We start from the raw sequence: 7,471 nt of genomic DNA, 5'->3' as shown, positions 1-7,471 counted from the left end.
GCTACAAAAAGCAGTTCATGAAAGTATAGGCCAAGATGAAGGGCACAAGCCAAGATGAATTGAGGATCTTTGCACTTTTCTGGTTGCAAAAGCTCATCGAAGGGAAAAGGGTCTAGGAATCTGGGATTTCTCTGCACTTTCAAGTTTACCAACAAAAACGAGTTCATCAAAGCAAACAAGTTTTAATAAGCGTTTCTTTCCAAAGGGAGAGCTTTTAATATATTCTTGTTTGACTTCTAGTAGATCACAGAATAGGTCTTCCAGAGCTGCCTCTTTGGTAAAATATTAATAGGCATAAAAGCCACTCTGCCTTCTGAATTCTTTATTAAAATTAAGAAGTGCATTAGGGGTTTGTTTTTTTAGGGGGTCTGTCTTTTGAAGGTTTAGTTGTGGTCAACAGTTTCTTGGACTTTGGAACGTTAGCCAGTACCAACTTCATGGTAACAGCCTACATCGTGTATTTCTTAAATGATTATCCACAGTTGAGGGATTAGGAAGGGTGAGGAGGATCACTAGATCAGAACTTCACAACTTTGGTCCTCCAGCTGTTGTTGGCCTACAACCCCCATCATCCCTAGCCACACTGGCCAATAGCCAGGAATGATGGCAGTTGTAGTTTCACATCTGTGGGAGGGCTGAGGTTTTGCAGTCCCTTGAACAAGATTCAGGGGTTCAGGCCAAATAAATTTGAGCTGGGGATGATGGGAGTTATATTTCATCAACATCTGGAGTACCAGAGGTTGGGAACCCCTGAAATAGATGATACCCTTTTGTTTTAAAGAGCTGATCAGGAATCCTGGAGTAATGTTCCAACTGATCACATTCTTAATTTTCATTTCCTCCTTGCTTTACTGCCTTTTGTCCCCTTGGTGTCCTCTAACTTCAAGAGATTGCTCAAATTCTTAATCGAGAGGATTCTTAGGACAAGCCAAAGCTTTAAACTTCTTCTTTTTAATGAGGTCCCTCCTTCCCCTCCTTTACTCCAGCAATGGAGATTCTGTTCTCAATGACTTTATAAGAGGAAGTTACTATAATGGCATCTTATCTCAATATATTTCCCTTAGCCCTTCCCTCAATTTTCTTTGCTTCCAGATTAGTCAGTGTTGTTAAAAGCTCATTCTAACCTGTTAGGGACTTCCCCACCTCCCATCTGTTCTAAATAATTAAGAAGGGAGGTGTCAAATCCACTGGTCATTATGCATTGTGTGCCCATGGATTGCTGGAGAAAGACAAGAGTCATATTTTTTACTCAGGAGTGCCAGTTTGCAGGGCTTTGAAAATATAAAGATGGTGTAAATGGTTGGTTATATCTTTTGGAGTAAGAAAAGTTACTGTATTGCTTTAGGTTCCAGCTGATTTTCTCTCCACACACGCACGCCTGGTACTTCTAGCCAAAGAAGGAGAAGGGGTGGCAGGAAGGTACGCTGCTTCCCCAAGGCATTTTACAAAACTCCAGCACCGGCAGGGGGAAAGTAGAGGGAGGTGTAAGTGCACCCTTCCCTGCCCTTAAAGGCCTACCTGCACCCATTCAAGCCACCCTGGCCTGGTTCCGTGCACATCCCTAACACTGAGCAGGTAGAATGACCTAGATGTCCTCGATGTCTTTCTGAAACTCAATATTCCAAATCCTTCGTTTAATAAGTTCTTTGACTCAGGTGAAAGACCATAGGTATGGAGTTTCCAGACACAGTTCTCCCACCAGCTTGAGCAGTGCCTATCAAATAGTAACAAGGGAAGGAGACCAGAGGGCAGTACGTTGATTCTTGCCCAGGTTATTAGTATTAGTGTTCGATACCAAGCTCCGGCACCCAATTCCAATCTCAGAGTGGCATTAGAAATACATTTGGGGGTCAGATATAATGTTCTTAAGAACCTGGCTTGGATCTGCTCCAGGAGGGAATAGTTAGTATAGGGTCCCAGCTGTGCCCCATATAACATTTGAGCCATCGACTTTGCCTTGAATAAGTTGATAGCAGCAGGAATGAACATCTCTCCTTGCCGCCTGTGGAAGCTGAGAATTGCTGACACACTTTTCTGTGCCTGAGCAGGAGCATAACTGATTTGGGCAGTCTTTGATACTCTGCTTAAATACCACCTTCATCTCACAGTGAAGCCTTCCATTTGATTGTTTTTTAATTAATAATTTAGTATTATTTATTATTTAACACATTTCTATACCGCCCAAAATGTACATCTCTGGGCAGTTTACAAAAAAGTTAAAACATTAATTAAAACAGATATATAACAACAAATAAATTAAAACATAGGTTAAAATAACAGCAGAAAGTTTAAACATTGCAATAATTCAAGACCCTAAAATAATATTTTAAAACGAAGTTAAACCTATTAAAACGGTATTTAATTAAAAGCCTGGGTGAACAGATGCATCTTTAAAGACTTTTTTAAAGCTGTCAGAGATGTGGAGGCTCTTATTTCACTAGGGAGCGCATTCCAAAGCCTCAGAGCAGCAGCGGAGAAGACCCATCCCTGAGTAGCCACCAGACGAGCCGGTGGCAACTGCAGACGGAGCTCTCCGGATGATCTCAGTGGGCGGTGGGGTTCATAACAAAGAAGACATCCTCTTAAATACCCAGGGCCCAAGCGGTTTAGGGCCTTATAGGTTATCACCAAAACATATCGGCAGCCAGTATAGCTCCTTCAATATGGTAGTAATATGGTCGGTCTCTCTGAGATGACCCAGAGACCAACCTGGCTGCCGCTTTCTGGACCAACTGTAGTTTCCGGACTATATACAAGGGCAGTCCCATATAGAGCTCATTGCAGTAATCCAGTCTGGAGGTTACCAGCAGATGTACCACTATTTTGAGGTCTTTCATCTTGAGAAATGGACGCAGCTGGCATATCAGCCGAAGCTGATAGAAGGCACTTCTGGCCACTGCCTCAACCTGGGACATCAGGGAGAGGCTTGGATCCAGAAGCACCCCTAGACTGTGTACCTATTCCTTCTGGGGAAGTGTGACCCCATCCAGAACAGGCAGATCAAAATTGTCACAGTGGAGTTTCGACCCCACAACGAGTACCTCCGTGTTACCTGGATTCAGTCTCAGTTTGTTATCACTTATCCAGCCCATCACTGACACCAGGCAGGCATTTAGAGAGGTTATGCCCTCCTGATGATGCTGACATGGAGAAATAGATTTGGGTGTCATCAGCATACTGATAGCACCCTGCACCAGTCTCCTGATGATCTCTCCCAGCGGTTTCATGTAGATGTTAAACAACATTGGAGACAATATGGGGCTGTGAGGCACACCATACAAAAATTTGGATTTTGAAGAAGAGCAATCTCCAAGGGACACCATCTGGAACCTGCCCTAGAGGTAGGAGCTGAACCACTGCAAAGCAATGCCTCCCATTCCCAACCCCCTCAGACACTCCAGAAGGATACTATGGTTGATAGTACTGAAAGCTGCTGAGAGGTCCAAAAGGACCAACAGAGTCACACTTCCTCTGTCAATTGCCAATTGGAGATCATCCATCAGGCCGACCAAGGCAGTCTCTACGCCATAGACAGCCCGAAAAATGGGTCAAGATAATCAGTTTCCTCCAAGACTGTCTGGAGATGGGAGGTCACCACCCTCTCAAGTACCTTGCCAATCCACGGAAGGTGGCCTATAGTTGCTCAACTCTGAGGGATCCAAGGTAGGCTTCTTCAGAAGTGGTCTAATAATTGCCTCCTTAAGGCAAGGAGGCATCCTCAGAGATGCATTTATAATCTCTATCAGGTCTTCTACAACAATACCCCTGCCAGATAGCATAAGCCATGTTGGGCAAGGGTCAAGGGAACAGTTGGTAGGCCGCACTGTTCCAATAAGCTTGTCCATATCCTCAGGAGTCACAAACTAGAACTGATCCAACCTAATCACGCAAGAGGAGTTGCTGGACACCTCCATATAAGACACTGAAGTAATTGTGGAGATGGAGTCTAAGTTGGCCCCAGTTATTTGAATAATTTCAAATAATTGTTAAAATGTTAGTCCAGCGGGCAATCCTTGCTTATGTAGTCTTTTTAAAAATTGCTATAGTGTGATTTTGGAAGCCTTCCTAATGGTAGATGTTTTCTGTTTTGTGGCTGCAGACTCTTCTTTTGGCATTGAACTTTTATAAGAGTTCTCTCTTCAGTGAATGCAAATCATGCCACCAGACAGAAGTGGATTAACGTAGTAGCAAGTGTAGCATTTGCTACGGGCCCTAGATTTTTTAGGGCCCCACATGCCCAGCTTCCAACTGGGAATTAAAGTTAAAACTTTACCTGTTTTATTTGGTCCATGTTAGATAAAATATCCCTTTCCTGCTAAATGTGCCTGCTAAATGTAAGAGAACGCCCAGCACAGCATCTGTCCAGTGGCTGTTGCTGGTGCCTACCACATTTTTCTTTTTAGAGTGTGAGCCCTTTGGAGACAGAGAATCATCTCTCCACTCTTTATTTTTCTATGTAAACCACTTTGAGAATTTTGATTGAAAAATGGTATATAAATGTTCACTGTTGTTGTAGTAAGTGTGAGTTTGTGGCTTGGTCTCCCATACTAGAAAATATAGCAAATGAAAAAATTAAATCACTTTACTATGCAAGTAAATAGTTTATGTTTTAATATTTATGTGCATTTTTTTAAATGTAGGCCCCCTTTATAACATATGCTACAGGCCCCGCACTAGCTTAAACCGGCCCTTCCACCAGACACTCCAAAGGGAAATGGATCCAAGTAAGGAGAATGCAAGGCAATGCACCTGTTAAAATAGTTAAGACTGATGTGGCAATTTCATACTTGTTAGCTGTTACTCCATCATTTTACCCAAATGTAAGTTACAGCAACAGTATAGTAATTGTCCAAAAACTATGAATGGCAAACAAGTATTTAAATAGTTAAAATATCATTTATGTATTTGTTTTATGTAACATATTTCCAGCTAGCTGTTCCCAATTCTCAAGGTGGCAGCTATCATTTAAAAATAAATACTCAAGTAAATATACAACTTAATAAAGTAAGTAAAGTGTGCTGTCAAGTCGATTTCGATTCCTGGCGCCCACAGAGCCCTGTGGTTTTCTTTGGTAGAATACAGGAGGGGTTTAATAAAAAGTCTGTAATTACAAAACCAGCAATAAGAACCAAAATAACAGCCAGATCTCCACAAGGCCCTTCATTCAACTAGGCACTGGTGTGGCTGGTCATCCGAGTCATTTTTACACCTGGTTGCTGCTTTCTGGTGTAGATCCTGCCATCCCGTATAATACTGCCAAGTTTTGTGTGGCAGAAGCCTCCAGTCTCTGCCCAGAGAGTTAGCAGCTTCCAGCCCTGCTACAGCTACATGAACTTTCTGACCATTCAGTCCTCATTTTTCTTTTCTTTTTAGCTTTTATGGTTTACAAGCCGACCCCACACAGACCATCTGTGCACTCTTTGGGGCCGGCTACTTCTCCCCTCCCCCCAGTCTCCGGCAGGGCCGAGTGCGGCGGCCGCCGCCAGCGGGCCGAGTGCTGCCGCCGCCGCCGCCGCCAGCGGGCCGAGCACCGCCACTGCAGCCGCCGCCACCAGCGGGCCGAGTGCCGCTGCCGCCAGCAGGCCAAGTGCCAGTCTTTGCAGCAGGCCACCTCTCCCCCCACCCGCAGTATCGGGGCCCGCCACCACTGCCGCCTCCTCGCCCGGTCCTCCTCCTCGCCTCGCCTCCTTGCCCCTCGCACCACCCATCGCAGCCAGGACGGGCCTGCCAATTGTCCTTTCTCCTGGGTGCGCCAGCCAATCAGGCGCCTCCGCAGCCCAGCCAATCAGCTGGGCTGCCGGGATGCATTTTCCCTGGCACACCCAGGAGAAATATATATATATAGATGCCAGTAGTATAGTAAACAAATGTTTAAGCCCACACTTGCGTTTTTATCATTTTAACACAGTAATCTGTAATCAGCTTTTATTATAATCTTTAATATAGTATCACTTTATATCTAATATATATATAGTATCATTTGTATAAATTGTACTATATCATCATTTTAAAATATATATTATCATTTATAATATAGTATCATTTTAATATAATATCATTTTAATACACTCTCTTATAATAAATTTTAATATAGTTCTGTACCTGGTTAGATTTTAATGATGCCGCAGGCTTATAGCCTCATTATCTAGGTCTTATACCCTGCAGCGGTAGATTTTAAAACTCTACAGTGCTTTATTTGCTTTAGTTTTATAGATTGCTATTGCTTTTTATATTATTATACCTTATACTAGACCTGCTCAACTTAGGCCCCCGAGCTGTTTTTGGCCTAAAGCTCCCATAATCCTCAGCCACAGTGGCCAATAGTCAGGGATTATGGGAGTTGTAGGCCAACATCTGCAGGAGGGCCAAATTTGAGCAGCCCTGCCTTATACCTTCTTGTATTGTTTTATGCTGGTCTAGGACTGTAATAAAGATGAGATTTTTATTAATAAAATAATAAAAATTAAAACCAGACTGACTGACTGATTTAGGTATGGTCTTAATCAAGCATCGGCATAAGAAAAGGGGAGGAGCATATACGTACTTCCAGGAGAAGGTAGTTTCATAACATTGAGGCAACAATGCCACAGTATCTAATTGAGATCATTCGGAATAGAGATAACCTCATAAGGGACATGGCCTGCCTCATATGCGAAGGAGTGTTCTCTGAGGTATGTGGATCCCAGGTAGGGTTGCTACGTTCTTTGGGGAGAATTCCTGGACACAGTTTGCAAAAGTGGTGGATGGTGGGGGACTGAAATCCCAAAACTTCTCTGAATTGGATTTTTTATTACGATTGGAAAGTCTTTATTACGATTGGAAAGTCTTTAGCCCAATTCAGACATGCTGTACAAGTGTACATGTGTTTGTGTGAATGACTGTACCTGTGTTCATTTTAAAAATGAACCTGGATACAGGCCCTTCAAATGTATGGTATAGATAGGAATTATATTGCTATACCTGTATTCAGCATAACTGAATATACTTGTATTCAGTTACCGCCAGCATGTCTGTTGGCCACACGGAGACCGGCCTTCTCGATTGCTGCCCCTGAGATGGTGGAATGAGCTCCCTGCTGAGATATGATCCAACCCACTCCTATAGCAATTGTTCTGGCTTTCCCCAAACGATCCTGGGAACTGTAGTTCAGTGAGGTACTGAGGATTCTCTGCTAGAGATCGGTAGATCCACCTCTCAGAACTACATTTTATTTGGAAGAATAATGGTTGCTGAATTGGTTTAAATTTATAATGTGGATATGTTTTCAAAACATCTGTCCTACAGAGACATCTCTGCTGATGCAAGTGAGAGTGCAGATTGGGCAATTCGATAGTGAAAGAAGAAAGTCAGTTGAAGCCAAGATGTGTGTTTGTTTGTTTTAAACAGGCTATGAAAGACACAGGATATTTCATTTGTGAACCTGACAAATGACAATTTAATGAGAAAGACCTAATCTAAAACTAAGTTCTCA

Source organism: Hemicordylus capensis, chromosome 5 (genome assembly GCF_027244095.1).
Source record: "Hemicordylus capensis ecotype Gifberg chromosome 5, rHemCap1.1.pri, whole genome shotgun sequence".
Lineage (NCBI taxonomy): Eukaryota > Metazoa > Chordata > Lepidosauria > Squamata > Cordylidae > Hemicordylus > Hemicordylus capensis.
The sequence above is the reverse complement of the archived record's forward strand: the minus strand, read 5'-3'. Positions refer to the sequence as shown.